The sequence below is a fragment of the Dipodomys ordii genome, unplaced genomic scaffold (assembly GCF_000151885.1).
Source record: "Dipodomys ordii isolate 6190 unplaced genomic scaffold, Dord_2.0 Scaffold35, whole genome shotgun sequence".
NCBI classification, from domain to species: Eukaryota; Metazoa; Chordata; class Mammalia; order Rodentia; family Heteromyidae; genus Dipodomys; species Dipodomys ordii.
This window is the reverse complement of record NW_012267251.1, coordinates 11777465-11795026: the sequence shown is the minus strand read 5'-3', so window position 1 is coordinate 11795026 and position 17562 is coordinate 11777465. Positions and strand designations below refer to the sequence as shown.

The 17562-nt window shown below is 49.2% G+C and overlaps 1 long non-coding RNA gene across 1 annotated transcript in view; it reads left to right on the top strand.

The window, feature by feature from the left end:
- LOC105986496 overlaps positions 1 to 17562 on the top strand; it is a 23112-nt gene extending 5550 nt beyond the window's left edge. The window contains exons 2-4 of the long non-coding RNA XR_001175112.1: positions 1021 to 1027; positions 2535 to 2541; positions 16919 to 17562. This is a non-coding gene — a long non-coding RNA (uncharacterized LOC105986496). The remainder of the gene's footprint in view (positions 1 to 1020; positions 1028 to 2534; positions 2542 to 16918) is intronic.

Genomic DNA, 17562 nt, shown 5'->3' with positions numbered 1-17562 from the left:
CCCCACACCTCCGCCCCGCGCCCGCGCCTTTCCTGCCCCACGCTGCGCGCTTCGAAGCCACTTCCTCTCGCAGGGTTCCTCAAAGCCCGGCTCGGTGGTCACCGCCCTCCCCGGCCCTCCCCACACTCCCTGGGCGCCAGGGAGCCCCCCCCCACCCGGGGCGGGAGGGCGGGGACCTCGGGCATCTCTGGTCAGATCTGGGGATGCAGGGATGGGCTGGGGGCGGGATGGGCCATTCCCTCTGCGCTTCCAGCCGTTTCTCAACCCCCACGGTGACTCAGGTTCCCCCATGGAGGAAGGCGGTACAAGGTCGGGGCCCCATCCCACCTCCTTCGTTCCTGTCGATTGTCAAAGTCGCTCCACTCTATCCGCACCCCCCCTCCCACGGCCCCCATTCTCAACCGGGTCAGTCAGTGGTTAGAGAAGCAACAAGGCGAGGAACGAAGCCAGCACCCCACCCCACCCCCCTACCCCGGAGTTTAACTTGAAAAGGTCAAAATCAATGCCGGGCGCTGGTGGCTCACGCCTGCAATCCTAGCTACTCAGGAGGCTGAGATCTGAGTATGTGAGATTTTTATCTCCAATTACCACCAAAAAGCTGTAAGCGGAGGTATAACTTAAATGGTAGAGCACCGGCCTTGGCAAGAAAGCCAAGGCAGAGCTGAATTCAAGCCCCAGTAGCAGGGGGGGGGGGCGGGGAGAGAATACTAAAGACACTGCAGGATCTCAAAGGCATATGCAAATAATATGCAAAGCGATGCAGGGTTGGCTCAGTCTACCCTCTCACCCACAGAGCTTGGCCTTGGTCCTCTGTTACTGGAGAAGGACTGAAGCCACCACCCAGGTTACTTTTGCATTTTCCTAACAGTCCTGCCCACAGGGGTCTTCACCAGAGCTCTTTCGTTCTTAGTACCAACTTCAGCTCAGATGAAGGAACTGTCTCCTTGTTAGAGCTGAATGCTTCAAAACAAATATGGAGCCTTCCTACCACCTCCGGTTGTAATCACCATTCTTTCCAAGGCTTCCAGTCATGCAAACAGGACTTGGGTGCTGGAATCAGACTCAAGATATGTGTGACTCTGGGGCCTAGATGCACTTAGTCACCATGCTATTCTGTCCCTCAACAGACATGAGACTGTTTTGGCAGGCACTCTGCCAGCTTTAAATACAGCAGCGAATGGGGTGTGGAGTCCCAGGGAGAACAAACAGCCTGTAGAGCCTGCCATCATGAAGGGCGCCGAAGTGCAGAGCAGAGCAACTCTGGTGGCCTGGGAGGGGCCAAAGGGGTGATCAGAACTCTTTCCAAGTGTCTGTAGTTTTGTCTGCAGTTCTGAGACAATCCAGGGCTGGGGAAACACAAGCTGGTGAAGAGTTAGACTCGACCCCTGGATGACAAGCTGCTGACTCCATTATTTAAGCTCTGGTTACTTTTATGAGGAGCCTCTTCGTCTCCCCCTTAGCCAAATCTGTCGGTGCTCAGGAGAGCTTCAAACTGCAACCCAACTTTCTTCCATCCTCCCACCCAGCTGCTTTCCCAGAAAGATCTGGCAGGCACAGATCTGAGCCCATACTCCTGGCTGCAGGAGCTGTGGAAATTTCACACACATGGGGTTGAAAGCAGGCTCTGGACCTGTCTTCAAAGGGGTATTTTAGAGACTGAAGAGGTCAAGGAAGTTGGTATCAGCCTCCAAAATCAGTGTCAGTCTGCTGGGTTGCGCAGAGACAGTTCTTGGTGATCGATGGGCCAGAGCGACTGACCTGCTTTGTCCAGCCAGTGAAGAAACATTCTATTCTTCCTAAAAAGAACCTCCCTCCTTGCTCAGGGGGAATCCAATACTTAAGGACAAAACAAGCACCAGATTCTAAGGCCTCCAAGGATCCCTGGGAGTCACACAGGGAGCTGTGTAAAGCAGCCACAGTTTCTCCATTCAAAAGAACAATACAGCTAATAACAACCTTTTCATACTCCAAGTCAAAGTGCCCCAGGAGCCAGCATGAGTCCCTCCTCGTGAGCAACTCCCTAGATGCCATACCTGGGAGGAAAGTTCTCTGGGACATGGTGTACACTGAAAAGCTGCGGCTGAATCAGCTTTTCAAAACTCTTTTACTACCCCATTGCTTCACTTACGTTCCTCTATAATCCTGAGAACAGGTTTTGTACCCACTTCACAGGTGAAGAAACGGAAGGAAGGAACTCGTTCCAACACACCTCATAATTTTCAAAGCCTCCAACTCCTCGTGAATGTCCCTGTGCCACTACACCTGTGCAAAATCCGGGCTTGCAAGAATGCCATGTGCGGGAAGGAAGTGAGCAGACAGACAAGCCTCTGGGCTGGGTCCCTAGGACTCAAAGAAATCTATAAAGATCATCAGCAATACAGCAAGGTGGCCAGCCTCTAGGAGGAAAACAAATCCAGACTGACACACTAAGGTCTCAAAGACAAGACTGGAGTCCCCTGAGTGATTAAGAACAACTGTCAAAACCCTCCCTTTTAGGAATAATCATCAGTGGTATTGATTGACCCAGGTAAGAGAAACCTGGTAAAGTACAGAGGCCAGGTCTGGCTGGCGCCATATTGGCCACATGGTGGATGGTAGGGTCTGGCAACTTGTCTTCATGCTGGGGGAAGGAAACTCTCCCCCTACCCCCCATCACCTGCCTCCCAGGTAATGGGCGTGCCCAGACCCCTGAAGGCAGGGGCAGGCACTTGGCGGATAGGTATAGGTTACTGAACCTGTAAACCTGGGACTAGGAATTTCTGTTGGGCCTGCCCCCCTGTGCTGACCTATTTAGGCCCAGACCAGCCTAGCTGATGGCTCCATGCCACATGTGTCTCCTGGCTCATTTTCAGTCATCATGGCTTCCCAGTTCAGCTCTCCACTGGAGCTGAATTGGCTTGTTGGTATTGTTCTTGTTCTTTCTTTCCTCCTTAGCATGTTTCCTAGCTGTGTTATGTGTATTTGTGTGCTACAGGCCTTTGCAACAACTGGCGGCCTGCAGCCTGTTAACTGTATAATAAAGACTCCAATATTCTATATTTTTAAGTGTGGTTTCTGGGATGATTTACCTTACAACACTGGCATAGAGGAGCCTCCCAACCTCTGAGAGGGGGGTAACTCACAAAACATGGGGACGAATTGTTCTTGTCCCTGGGCCCAGGAAGAAGGGCAGGACCAAAAGTACAGGATGAGGGGCTGGGAAGGTAGCTCAGCGGTAGAGTGCATGCCTTGCAAAAGTACAGGATGAAGAATCTGAGATCCACAGTAGCACCCTGGGGATCAGAAATAATATGTGGGTCGCTTCCCCTGACTCAGCGTATCAGAGGATGGAAGGCGCTGTTTCAGGCTTTCCTCCTTTCTCAGATGCAATCCTGGCATGAGGCTGAAACCCCTTGTCAGGGCCACCTTGGGTCTGTAGGTTCCTGGAAGTCAGGAGCTGGGTTTTGAATCCCAGCTTCAACCTGAGCAACTCTGGAGCTCAGGTGGTTCCCCCACACCCCACCTGAGGGGCAGAGGCTGAAAATGGGATCAAGCGCTCTCCAACCCACATTACATATTTTGAAATTATTAACAAGTATGATTAACTTGCTGGGCATCATTTCATGTAATCCCCACAAGACACATATAAGGAAGTGGTCATTATTATCTCTGTTTTACAGACAAGGAGAATCAGGTGGGTTTGATCACTTTCCTATTTGCCACACAGCCTGGTTAATGGCAGAACTAAACCAACCCAGCGGGGTTGGACTCTAAAACCCTGAGCCCTTGACTGCTACACTCTGTGCCTCGTGGGTGAGCCCTGATTACTCTCATCATAACCACACGGCTTGAAACTGTAGTTCATAAACAAGGTAGAGACCACGGTCTCAGTCTGCCTGTACTCCCGTCCTCTCTTCTTCCCCCCCCCCCCCGTCACCAGTGTGCCCCCAGTGTGCCCCGGCTCCCCAGAGGACTGGTGTCCTGCAAACAGTTTTCAGCCACACCTGACAGACCTGTATACTTCTTTCTCTCAGGTAGTTCCAGATGGGGATTACACCAGCTCCCAGTGAGTATGTGCCCTGCCCACCACAGCCGCATTGGAGGCAAAATGGAGCTCTGTGGGCCCCACCTCACCGGGCTGCTGCTCACTCTCCCCTACTACGATTTCCTAACTCGACAAATGCCATTTGCCTAAATGACTGCAAATGACTCCTGCCTCCCAGGAGTTGCCCTGTTCTTATCTTTGCCTCCTCCAGTCTCTCCATCCCTTGCTGTCAAGCTCTGATCATGGTAGTTTCTAGTCACAGAACCGTTTAACCATATGCTGGCTCATGATGATCAAGTAAGTATACCGGGTCAAGCTCTACTTGCCTATTCACTCGTTCAACAAATAATCATCAAGCACTTTCTACATGGCAAGCATGGGTCTGGGTATCCAAGTCTGGCAGGAAGAAGACACCATCACTGCCTTCCTATAGTTTAGAGAAAAGGACATTCAATGGGAAGTTATATTAAAGTTGGTGATGAGCCCTGCTGTTGGTGGCTCACACCTGTAATCCTGGTTACTCAGGAGACTGAGAGTCAGGACTGTGGTTCAACGCTAGCCTGATCAGGAAAGTGGGGAAGGTGGGAGAGGGAAAGGGAAGGGGGCGGAGGGAGGAAAGATCTTTAAATACAGTCCCGTGCTCCCTTAACAAAGATTCAGTCAACAATTGAACATAGGTACAACAGTTGATCCCATAAGATTATAATGAAGTTAAAAATTCCTATCACCTAGCATTTTTACTGATGTTTTCTGTTTAGAGACACAGCATTTCTATTGCATTACAGTTACCCACAGTATTCAGTACAATAATATATTATACACACTTGTAGCTTACCAGGAATGGGTTATGCCATACAGTCCACATGTGTAGTAGGTTATGAAGTCCAATCGATGATGTTCACCTGACAAAATCAATATACTTAACCATGCATTTCTCTTTATCTCTGTTATTAAGAGCCACATGATTGTGTAAACACACAAATATTGCTGGGTACTGGTAGCTCATGCCTATGATCCTAGCTACTGAGGAGGCTGAGATTTGAGAAATGAAGTTCTAGCCTGACAAACCTGAGATAACTCTTATCTCCAAATAACCAGAAAAAGGCTGGAAGTGAAAGTGTCGCTCAAATAGAGCACCAGTCATGATCCCTGAAGCCCTGGTTCCAGCCAGTAAATAAACAGATACATACATAAATAAAAATATTCAAATAGTCTAAAAATAAAGGAATAAAGAAATAGTATGCTAAATCAAAAGAAAACTACAGTGGGTATATTAGTATGAGACAGACCAGATTTTAGATCAAAAATTTTTCCAGGGATAAATTGTTGCTTTATAATGAAAAAGGAATAAATTAATCAAGAGGACATCATTGTAAAATTCACCTAATAATAGAGCTTCAAAATAGAAATATAGCCATGTATAGTGGTGCATGCCTGTCACTGCAGCTACTAGAGGTGGAGGTGGAGGCCAGAAGATCATAAGTTTGGGGCCACCCTGGCTGTTAGTTAGATGCTACCTCAAAAACAAAATACCAGCTTTCCCCCTTTTCTCTCAATAACAACTAAAACAGGCAGACAAATGCAAGTTACTGCTACTATTAATCACAATTCCATTCCATTTGATAGCCTCCATTTATTTATTTATTTATTTTTGTGCAGGTCCTGGGGCTTGAACTCCCTACCACTTGAGCAACAGCTTCACTTCTGGCTTTTGGGTGTTTAATTGGAGATAAAAGTCTCATGGACTTTCCTGCTCAGGATGGCTTTGAACCATGATCCTCAGATTTCAGCTCCCAGAGTAGCTAGGATTATAGGTGTGGCAGATCGATTGATAGGTAGATAGATAGATAGATAGATAGATAGATAGATAGATAGATAGATAGATAGATAGATAGATAGATAGGCAGGCAGGCAGGCAGGCAGACAGACAGATAGATAGATTGATTGATTTTTGTCGGTCCTGAGGCTTGAACTCTGGGTCCTAGCATTGTCCCTGAGCTCTTCAGCTCAGGGCAAGTGCTCTACCACTTGAGTGACAGCCCCACTTTCAGTTTTCTGGTGGCTAATTGGAGATAAGAGTCTCAGGGACTTTCTTGCCTGGGCTAGCTTTGAACTGCGATTCTCAGATCTTAGCTTCCTGAGTAGCTAGTATTACAGGCGTGAGCCACCGGCACCTGGCTATAAGCATGATTTTCATGGGAACTTTAGAGGTTATATTTTAAAGAGGTGTGTGGCTGTCTATTGGCGGGGAGGATTTGTTAGGACACCAGGGCTAGAAGCAGGTCATTCAGCCTCTTCCCCAAAGCTTTCAGTCTCTTCCTGCTCTCTGCCTCCCCCGTGTGGCAGTCTTGGATTCAGCAAGTGGCCATGGGGCTGAAGGCTGGAGTACTTACTTCCTCTTCTTCTGAGAAAAGTCTAGAACAGAGTCCTTGGTAATGGCAACAGTGGGGCTGGAGGAGGGAGTTCAAGGTCTGGAGCTAGGAAACTTCAAACTGCTGGCCAGCTGAGTCAGATGGTAAGTGGTAACATCGGGAAGGGGTGTGTTTGTGTGAGTGTTTGAGGTGTGTGTACGAAGGTGGGTAGGGGAGACTTGCAGGCCTGAAAGGCCATCAGGCCAGGCTGATTACCCTGGAGTTTTGGGAGCCATCTGTCCCTTGGTGAATGGGGGACAAGATCATCTATAGAAGAGAATGGAACCTTGTTGGGAGGGAACATGTAAGTCATATAGCAAAAATGTGCCCACCCAGGCCTTGAGTAGTATCCTGGCTTAATGTCAGGTCAACAGCCCAACTTCCAGCACTGTGGAGAGCTGGCAGAGCCACACCATTAAGAGGTAGACTAAATCCTGAGGGTTTTCATCACAGGGGTTAATTTTTTTAAAAAAAATGCATCAATGGCCCAGGACGGTTACCAGATATTGAGCCTGTCAGCTGCCCAGGCCTCACAACTATCCATGGATCTCATCTCTCAGGGAGACCCTGAGGCTCAGAGAAACTTGGAGGCTCATCCCAGATCCTAAACCAAATATATCCTCCACCAATCTGGATGATAGCCTTGCTTTCTGGCTCCTCAGACCAGGGATGGCTTTCTCTTCCTTAAAACAATATTTAGTGTCTTTTAAAAACATGACATTTGAAGCATGTGAAGCCACCTGTTGGGCAAATAGCTCCAAAGCAAAGAGCAAAAGTTGAAAGTCTCACTTACTCCCTTTCAACTTCCACCCCAGCAGAGGTGAGCTCCCTTTAGATGGGTTGTTGCTCAACAATCCAGGCTCTTCTTCTGTACACACACACACACACACACACACACACACACATGCGCACACACGCACACACACACACACATGCACACACACACACACGTGCGCGCGCACACACACACACACACACACACACACACACACACACCCAAAAGGCCTAGTCTGTCCTTTCCTGTGCTAGGGCTTGTTTTCACTCTGCTTTGCTCCTGTCAGCCCTTACAGATCCATCTCCCCTGGGGAAGCAGCACCCTGGAAACTGTGGATACTGGATTTTCTTCCCACCCTCCCAAGAGCTCATTCCACGGGCTGCTTAACCTGCAGTCTGTAGCCTGGAGTCCTTCACCAGGTGGCCAGAGACAGTGGCCTTGCCAAGGCAGGCAGGATTTTCCCCTGGAGCACTAACAGGATTTTATTTTTATTTTTTTATTTTATTATTATTTTTTTTTGGGTCCGGTAGTGGGGTCTGAACTCTGGGCCTGGGCTCTGTCCCTCAGCTCTTCAGCTCAAGGCTAGCACTCTACCACTTGAGCCACAGTGCCACTTCCGGCTTTTTTCTTTTTGCTTATGTGGTGCTGAGGAATCGAACCCAGGGCCTTGCGCATGCAAGGCAAGTGCTCTACCACTGAGCCACCTTCCCAGCCCACTAACAGGATTTAAGAGTGGGACCCGACTCAATAAATATTTGTGGAATGAGTCTGCAGCTGTTTTTAGACATATTTATTATTATTATTATTGAGATTAGGTATCAATCCAATGTGTATCTGGGTAAAAAAAGTCTATTGAAGTAATCATTCAAAGATATTTACATTTTTTCCCTTTTAATATAAGCTTATCTATATTTTATAAAACAAGTCTAGTTCAAGAGAGCTTTGAGGTACGGGTGACTCATGCTTCTAACCCTAGCTACTTGGGTGACTAAAATCTGAGGATTGCAGTTCAAAGCCAGCCCAGTCAGGAAAGCCTGTGAGATTCTTATTTCTAATTAAACATCAAAAGGCTAGAAGTAGAAGTGTGGTTCAAATGGCAGCGCATCGGCCTTGAGAAAAAGCTAAGGGATAAGTGCCAAGGCCCTGGGTTCAAGCTCTGGCACCACACACACACACACAACACACACACACACACACACACACACACACACACACACACGAGAACTTTGAAGGAAATAAATTATGGCTGTAATCCTAAAAGTGGGGAGAACTGGTGTGTGAAGGATGAGCAGCAATGGGGTGAGCCTCTGGCTTCCGGAGCCCCGAAGGGCAGGAGGAGGAAAGGCATCTAACCTGGTAGGTAAAAGAGTTGAGGAATGCTGAGTGGGATTTGAGTAGCAGGAGGGTGTTCAAGTTTTCTCCCATAGTCTGAGCATTCCAGCTCCCAAGAATAGGGACCCCAAAAGGCCAGAGAGACAGAGCTTCCAGGACTCCCCTGGACTTCAGTGGGTAATATGGACAATGGCCACAGGTAGCAAGGCGAAGCAGCCTCTCCCGATGGAGGCAGCCTTGCCCAGAGGCCCTGGGAGGACCAGAGTGCGCCACTGGTGGGCTCACTGCATTGTAAAGGGACTGGGAAAGATGCTGAGGGCTTTTCATCCCCGGGAACATCGTGAGCGCTTTCCCTCCCCTCCCCATGCTGGGGTTTGAGCTCAGGGCCTCCAGCTTGCTAGGCAGACACTTTATGGATTTATGAGCTGTGCTGCTGGCTCTCTGAGAGCACTTTAAACAAGTTTTGTGTTGTTGTTTTTTTGGTCAGTCCTGGGGCTTGAACTCAGGTTCTGAGCACTATCCCTGAGACTCTTTGTGCTCAAGGCTAGTACTCTACCACTTGAGCCACAGTGCCACTTCCAGCTTTTTCTGAGTAATTGACTGGAGATAAGAGTCTCATGGAATTTCCTGTCTGGGCTGGCTTTGAACTGTGATCCTCAGATCTCAGCCTCCTGAGTAGCTAGGATTACAGGCCTGAGCCACCAGCGCCTGGCTGAAAATACTTTTTAGACCACCAGAAGTATCAATTCTTCGGGGCAGATAAAGTATTTCCAGCTGTTTTGGCCATTTGCTGTGATATTTGCCTAATAGGAATGATGTTTTCTGGGCAAACAGGCTAAAACCTAAGTCAGGATTTGGAGTGCGCTTGCAAGAGGATTTTAGTCATACAACGAGTAACCAAGAAAGTCAGGCATCCTGCGCCTTAGGATCTCTGAAAAGAGATGGCCAAACCACTGGTTCCTTGACTGGCAATAACCTAGTTAGCTATCAGTCACCCTTGGTCGGTTTGTGACACCTGGGTGACACAGGCCAGCGCACGAGTCTGTAACTGGGGGCTGTGAGCCATCCCTGCTTTCCTACCTCCCCCCCTGCTCTGGCAGAGAGAACTTTGTGATTAGTGCTTTTAAAAGGTTGAGGCCAAGTACTTATCTACAGGATAATCTCAACCATGTTTTTAAAAATGTATGAATGTACAGGAAGGATGTATAAAAATGTGAACTGAGAGGAGTCTCTCCGGCTGGAGGAAAATCGATGCTTCTCGTTCCCTTAAAGAACAGAGAGGAGAAATGGCAGAAAGCTGAGACCTTCTAGATAGCCAAGTACCCCCAGAACTAACTGAGCTCAGACCTAGGCCTCTGCCATGATATAGCCCCAAGACAATGGCACTGCCCTTTGAGATCGGCTCAGCCCCGTGATGACACCCAAGATGAAGGAAGGGTCCGTCCTGAGCCTAACAGAAATCAAGCCAAGATGGAAATCAGCACAAACAACCTTTTTAGAAACTGCAAGGGACCTGGAGCAGGGCCAGCTTTATTGACAGAAGGCCGGGTCCAGTCTGCTCCACTGAAGTACGCAGCCAGTCCTGTCCAAGGCAAACACCAAGGCCTGCCCAGCCGGCCCAGCAGCCTGACACCGTCCGCTCAGCACCACGTGGGATTCTTGCTTTTGCCTCTGTGACATCTCAGTCACATTTCTACTCCAGCCAGCTCCCACGTAGCTTGTAGAGTGGTCTGCCTACTCTCTCCCACGCAGGAAAGAAAAAGTGTTGCTTCTCGGCTGGCATTCTGAGGATGAGGTGCAATGGGTGCAAACCCCAAGTCCTTTCTGTGTGATGCTCACAACACCTAGGGGCTGGCTAAGCTTCGCACAGCCAGGCTTTACAGCCTTGGCACAACTGACATTTGGGCCAGGTAATGCCTTGTAGTGGGTCTCCTGTGCATTACAGGATGATGGCCTCACTCAAGCCAGTGCTAGTAACATTCCTGAGTTGGGCAAAATCACCTCCTTCAAAAAATATGTATTTTAGCCAGGCGCTGGTGGCTCACGCCTGTAATTCTAGTTACTCAGGAGGCTGAGATCTGAGGATCATGGTTCAAAGCCAGCCTGGGCAGGAAAGTCTGTGAGACTCTTATCTCCAATTAACCACCAGAAAATCAGGAGTTGTGCTGTGGCTCAGGTGGTAGAGCGCTTGCCTTGACCTGAAGAGCTCAGGGACAGCGCCCAGGCCCTAAGTTCAAGCCCCATGATCGACAAAAAAAAAAAAGTATTTATTTTTATTAAGTAGTTGCACAACTAGTGCTGTAGAAGAAGGAATAGAGAATCTCCAATGTAATCCAAGAAGCAGTGTGTGTGTGTGTGTGTGGACAGGGGATGGGGAGGGTGGGTAGGGTTGGGGAACAGAAAGAAGAGCCACATCTGTAATTCTAGCTACTCAGGAGGCTGAGATCTGAGGATCAAAGTTCAAAGATATCCATGAGACTTATCTCTAATTACCACTGAAAGGCTAGAAGTGGAGGTATAGCTCAAGTGGTAAGAGTTTTAGCTTTGAGTGAAAAAGCTAAAAACAGTACCAGGCTGAGTTCAAGTGCCAATACCAGCACAACAGAAAGGAAGGAAAGAAGGGAAGGAGGGAGGGAGGGAAGAAAGAAGGAAGGCAGGCAGGCAGGCACGCAGGCAGGCATGCAGGAAGGAAGGAAGGAAGGAAGGAAAGAAGGAAGGAAGGAAGGAAAGAGAGAGGGAAGGAGGGTGGGTGGGAGGGAGAGAAGGAAGGAAGGAAGGAACTCAGAAGCCCCCAAGAGAAAAACAAAAGTGGGAAGCGAATTATTTAAATAGGTTTGTAGGGATTTTGCTCAGTATGCAACCTCCTTCTTTGGTATCTTAAGGAAACCTTCAGTAAACATCTGCATCGTTGGGCTGGGACGTGGCTCAGTGGCAAGCGTGCTTGTCTGGCATTTGGGAGGCCCTGAGTTTGGTCTCCAGCAATACCACCGACAACAGGAGAAATCTGTGTTGTTCCTCAATACTTGGGGAACCTGACGACCGCCCATGTCTTACCTCTACCCTGGACTGTCAGGTTTCAGCTGGGAGCCAGGTCCTTCCTTCCTTCCAAGAGGCCTGGTCACAGTCAGGCCATACCACACACTGGTGTCATTGCAAAGACCAAGTGGAGAGAGTGCTAAATTTTTAAATATATGATTTAGGACCAACTTAATATCATTTTCTTTAAATCATATGCCATCCTTAGTTTCTAGCACAGCTTTTCCAATGGGAGGAAGAAGGGAAGAGGGAAGAGCAGGGAGTCTGGGAACCCATGGACAGGTTGGGTATTTGAACACCATTGAATATGTGGATGTTTCCATTGATACTTGGTGTTGCTCATGGGTCCCATATCTGGGCCTTCTATTACTGTCCCTCAGTACCCAGGGCTTTTCCCTCTTAAACAGAGATTGCTTTAACATCACTCCCCTTCCCTTTTGTAAATACATGATACCCAGGGAAATATCTCTACCCTTTATCACTCAGTCTCCAGCATTCCTGGGCCTGGCACATGGAGAAAATTCACAACATACTTGTTAAGTAAGTAAACGGGCCAGGTGCTGGTGGCTCACTCCTGTAATCCAAGCTACTCAGGAGGCTGAGATCTGAGGATCGTGGTTCAAAGCCAGCCCAGGCAGGAAAGTCTGAAGACTCTTATCTCTAATAACTATTCAGAAAAAGACAGAAGGGGTGCTGTGATGCAAGTGCTAGTCTTAAGAAAATCTTAGGAACAGCACCCAGACTCTGAGTTCAAGCCTCAGGTCTCTCTCTCTCTCTCTGTCACACACACACACACACACACACACACACACACACACAAACAAGTAAATAGATGAGATCCTGTGATAGTCCTTACTTCCACGATCAGATGAAGGCTCTCAGCAAATGTCACCATCTTTGGGAAGCCTTGCAGCACTGCACCCCCTCCCCCCCACGCCATGCTTAGCTACACTTTCATTATTGTATATGTATCCCAGAATATACTATTTTGTGTGGACTCTGCCTGCCCCACCAGGATGTAAGCTCCCTGAGGGATAATCATGGAATATATCATTTAGTTCTCCTCCAGCAGCACTGGGCACAGGGTAGATCATCACCACACGTGTGTGTTCAATCCACAGATCAATAAATGTGTGCCTCTGATCCCATTCCAAACCCTGCACACTGCAAGTAGTGTGTGTAGGGGCTTGGGCAAAATCCAGAACCAACTTTGTCTCTAGACATCAACTTCTTGGGTTCTTTAACATGGAAAAGAGCCTTTGTCCCACCCCTCCAAGGTGGGTGTGGCCTGCCTGGATGAGTGGCAGGCAGGATAATGGGAAAGGCTGAGACTGATGATTCATAATCCGAAGGCAGAATGATGTGTGAGGCTTCAACTCCACCTTCCCCACTGCCCCAGTATATAAGGACCTTCTGAGAAGCTTCTCTGGGATTCACCCTTTCCCCACCCAAACCCATACCTAGATCGGAGCAGCAGGCACAAGCAGTGCTTGAGGGGACCTACAGAGCACTACTGATTTCCTGTAGACTGTTCCAAGCCACTTTTCTGAAAAGAAATGTATCTGTGTCTCCTCCCCCCAAAGGATACCCCAATGTCCAGAACTCTTGGAATACTAAGGCCTCAAACCAGCCCCTGCTGCCCAGAGCTAATTGGAGAGACGGTAGCACCAGGGGCACATTGGGCTCTGCTGCTTACCTGGCCGAAGGCCGGGGTTAGGGTACTCTCTGGAGAGGTTCTGTCGCAGGCCCTGCCCTCCTGCTGACTGCAGTCCAGCTGGATCAGCTTGCGGCACTCTGGGTGGCAGGTGAATTTACAGTCTGGAGGGAAAGAACCAAAGGGGAGAATCAGGAGCCAGGCAGAGAAAGAAGCTGGCAGACTGCATTTAGTTCTGATGGGAAAACTGGTGTGGGAGAGGCAGGGCCAGCGGGAGACCTGGTGAGAATGGCAGCTGCCCCAAGTGCTTGTCACCTGCACACCTGCAGTGTGACCTTACACCTGTCACCATGGGAGCCGAAGGACTTCAGGGACATCCTCACACTCGGCCATCAGACCCTAGAGCAGTGCTTTTTCTGCTAATTCACCTGGATCACTAGGGGCCATGGATTCCCGGGGAGGGCTTCGTTGAGCCTCATCTTGGGAATCTGTAAAACACACGTACAGGACTGCCCAGCATCTGGCGTAAGGATGTTTACAGGCACAAAGAACAATGTCTGGAAGAATTAAAAGTGTTCCAGAGACAAAGGCACGATCATCGGCCAGAAGGGCTGTGACCTCGCAGTCCCTGCCCAGTCAGAAGCGTTAGGATGGCAATGCTAGCCCCAGTGAAACAGCCTACCGACAATGTCCCAAATGAGGGGTAGTGCCTGTCTTCTACAGTCAGTGTTTACTTCCACAGAAGCAGAGACTTGATCATCAACATTAGAAAGAACCCAGAGACCAGGTAATCCTAGCCACTGTAATCCTAGCTACTTAGAGGTTGAGATCTGAAGACCATGGTTCAAAGCCAGCCCAAGGAAGAAAGTCCATGAGACTCATATCTCCAATTAACCACCCAAAAGACAGATGTGGAGCTGTGGCTCAAGTTATAAAGCACCAGTGTTGACTGAAAAAAACGAAGGGACAGAATGCAGGCTCTGAGTTCAAGCCCTAGTACTGGTCAAAAATAAACAAATAAAAAAGCATTTTGGGGACTCCCTTACAGATGGAGAAACTAAAACCCAGAGAGAGATAGGGTGCTTGGAGATGCAGTTTATGAGTGGGAGAGCCCCGGTGACTGGTATTCCCCAACTTTCTTAAGGTCTTCTCTGAGCTTCCCAGAAAGTGAAAGGGGACAGAAGACCCAAGATTTCAGCTAGGTGGGAGGAAGGGAGGCAGAAGCGGGGGATAAAGAGTAACAGCAGAAACCGTTAACCGGAGTTCCACCACGGGGAAAATGCACAGTGAAGTGCGGTTCCCACGATGGCTCTGGGATGGCCGCAGCCATGGGTCCTGGAGGTGTCACAGCTCAGGCAGGTGGCCCACGCTCCACTTTCCAGGTGCCAGGGATCTCCTGTATGTCCCCTCCTGACTGTGAAGTCAGTGGCCTAGGATGGACAGAGGCATCACACCCCAGGCTTGTTTGATAATCTAGGGAGTAGGGACCACTTCTGATTGATAAGGGCTCAGACATCCTAAGACTCTTCCTTCCAACAAGCTGGTTTCCAACAAGGTCTGGTTTCAAAAGCAGCCTATCTTGTGGTGTAATGATGGCTCCTCTTTTCCCCCATCTGTTTAGTGAGCTCTGGAATGACATTCCCACATTCCCCAGCTGTCTCTTGCCCTTATAGCCACAGAGGTAAAGACTTGGGCCACATTCCTTGTATGGCATTTCCCCCTGACAGATAGGGGGACATTGACTCCAAAATGCTGCCAGCTTCCTGCTCCATGGTCCAGCCCCCTTGCTAGGGAGTTGGTTAGATGTTCAACCCATCTTCTTCATGCCTGAAGGTGAGCTCTACCTACTTCCCTCAATCAGACCTGAGCCCTCAGGTCTCTCTGACTCTTCCTTTGAGGCCCCTCCTCTCACCTAAGGATAGAATGGGTGGGGTCACTTCTCTGAGGTATCTGCAGGTGTCCACGTGTTTCTGCCTACCACTATTGGGAGATCTGCTGCTTCACACAGAAACAGCCTCACCCTCGTAGGGCTCAAGGACATAGAGGGATGGGCAAGCCAAGTTCCCCCCAACCCCCCCCTGCATGCAGTGCCCAGAAATGCCAGGACTTTGATAATAAAGCACCAAAGCTGGAGCCCACAAAGGGCAGCATTGTTCCTGGCTCTGGTCCTGGGACACACCTGTGCCACTCATGATCATGCTCCAAGCGATGAAGAATGCTCCCAGGATGCCAAGGAGCAGGAACAAGGAAGTGGAGGAAGGAACAGAAGCCCTCTGGGCTCCACAGACAAAAAGAATGCCATCTGTGTACAAATAGGAGAGGGTTTGGAAAGCAGAAATCTCTCTCTTCTCTTGAAGCACCTTTCATGGTGACACATGGTGACACAGGCATTCTGTTGTCTGTGCATCTGATCACTCTCCTTACCTGACTTCTCCTGACACATGCGTGTCACACACACACACACACACACACACACGAAAGAGCACCAAAACCTCAGAAAGATCTTTATACTGGCTGAGCTGGATGGAACTGGGAACAGTAAACTCCTAGAGGAAGGCTTTCAGATTTTCAGAAAAAAGCACATGTGGGCACTAACGACTTTCTTCCATCAGCCAGAGTAATGACAGGCTGTAGCAAAGCCACGAGTCCATGACTTTGTACTTCCCAGTCCCTGGAAATGCCACGCCTGCAGCTTTCAGGCCGGCAGCGATGAAGTCAGAGCCCTCATACTCCTCTCCAAATGCAGCCTTCAGGGCTGATGTGTGTTGGGCGTGGGGTGAAACACCACATTCCAAAGCCAAACCATGTCCCAGGAGCCCCAGGGGGAAATCCCACAGACCACCATCCCTCAAGTGGCTCATCTCCATGCTGCCCAGCCGGCTCCCACCCCTGGGATCCCATTGTCCTCCACAGCCTCTCAGCTTGGACAAGACACCAGAGGGTAGAACAGAGCCACACAGGCTGAGCCCAGGCTTTCACAAGATCTGTGCTAGCCTGCAGCAACAGATTAAATAAGGCAGCACTCCTGGGGAGCCAGGGAACTAAGCAGAAGGACTGCTCACAGGACAAGACCACCAATGAGTTTGACAGTCCAAAGATAGACAGGGAAAGGCTCAAAGTGCCGGAGCCTTTATGGAGTGGAAACAAAGGATGGGCTATGAGGGTCTCAGATCTCAGGGGCCATGACAAGCAGGGGGTCTACTATCACTAAACAGCTGGGGCCAGGGTCTTACTGCCAAGAGGCAGCTGGAGATCAGGGAGTGCTATTCCTAGGCTCTAGTGATTGTTTCTGAAGGCCAACTGGCATTTCTTGACTTCAGCATTCTCATCTGTGAAACAGAATTATCCCCACAGGGGCATGTGAGCTACTCAGGAGGCCGAGATCAGAGGATCACAGTTCAAAATCAGCTTGGCAGGAAAGTTCATGAGACTCTTACCACCAATTAACCACTAAAGGCCAGAAGTAGAGCTGTGGCTCGAGTGATAGAGTGCTAGCCTTGAGTAAAAAAGCTAAGGGATGGCACCTAGAATCTGAGTTCAAGCCCCAATATGGCATGCATACTCACAGACAGGAAGGGAGGGAGGGAGGGAGGGAGGGGAGAGAGGAGAGGGAGGGAGGGAGGGAGGGAGGGAGGGAAGACATTTCATCTTCCCCTGTCTAAGATATCCTTTCCTTCCAATTCTAGCACCACAATTGGACAGATGTTTGGGCTGTCTTCCCTGTGTGCATCCTGTCTTCCCAGCGACATAGCTCCCCAGGGGCCCTTTCTTATACATCTTCATCCTCAGACTAGCCCAAGGGGTTGTGTTGGAGAGAATAAATGTGCTTCCAGAATTTGGAAGAGGGGGCTATGGAAACTGAAGTCACTGTAAGGAAAAATGAGAAGGCCCCACAGCACTGGCCCCTCTTCAAGAAAGCAACCATGAGCCAGGAAAAGGGCCTCCATCATATCCAGTCTGCCTTGGTTTCCTAGAGCTATGGGAGAGCAAAGGGCCTGAACCAGGTGGCTTCAAACAGAAGTTGTCTCCCCACTTCTGGAAGTTGGAAGTTTGAATTAAGTTGTTGGCAGGCCTGTGCTGTCTTTAAACTATGTTTGGGATCCTCCCTTGCCTCTCTCTGGTTTCTAGTGGCTTGCTGCCTGTCTTTTGGTCATCCTCAGCTTGTAGCTGCATAAGACCTGCTCCCTACGTAGCTACCTTAACATGGCTGTCTCTAAAGAACACTGGTCCTGTGGGATTAGAGGACTACTCTACTCTAGTATGACCTCATCACAACTAATTACACATGCAATGGCTCTATTTCCACATAAGGTCACATTCTACAGTACTG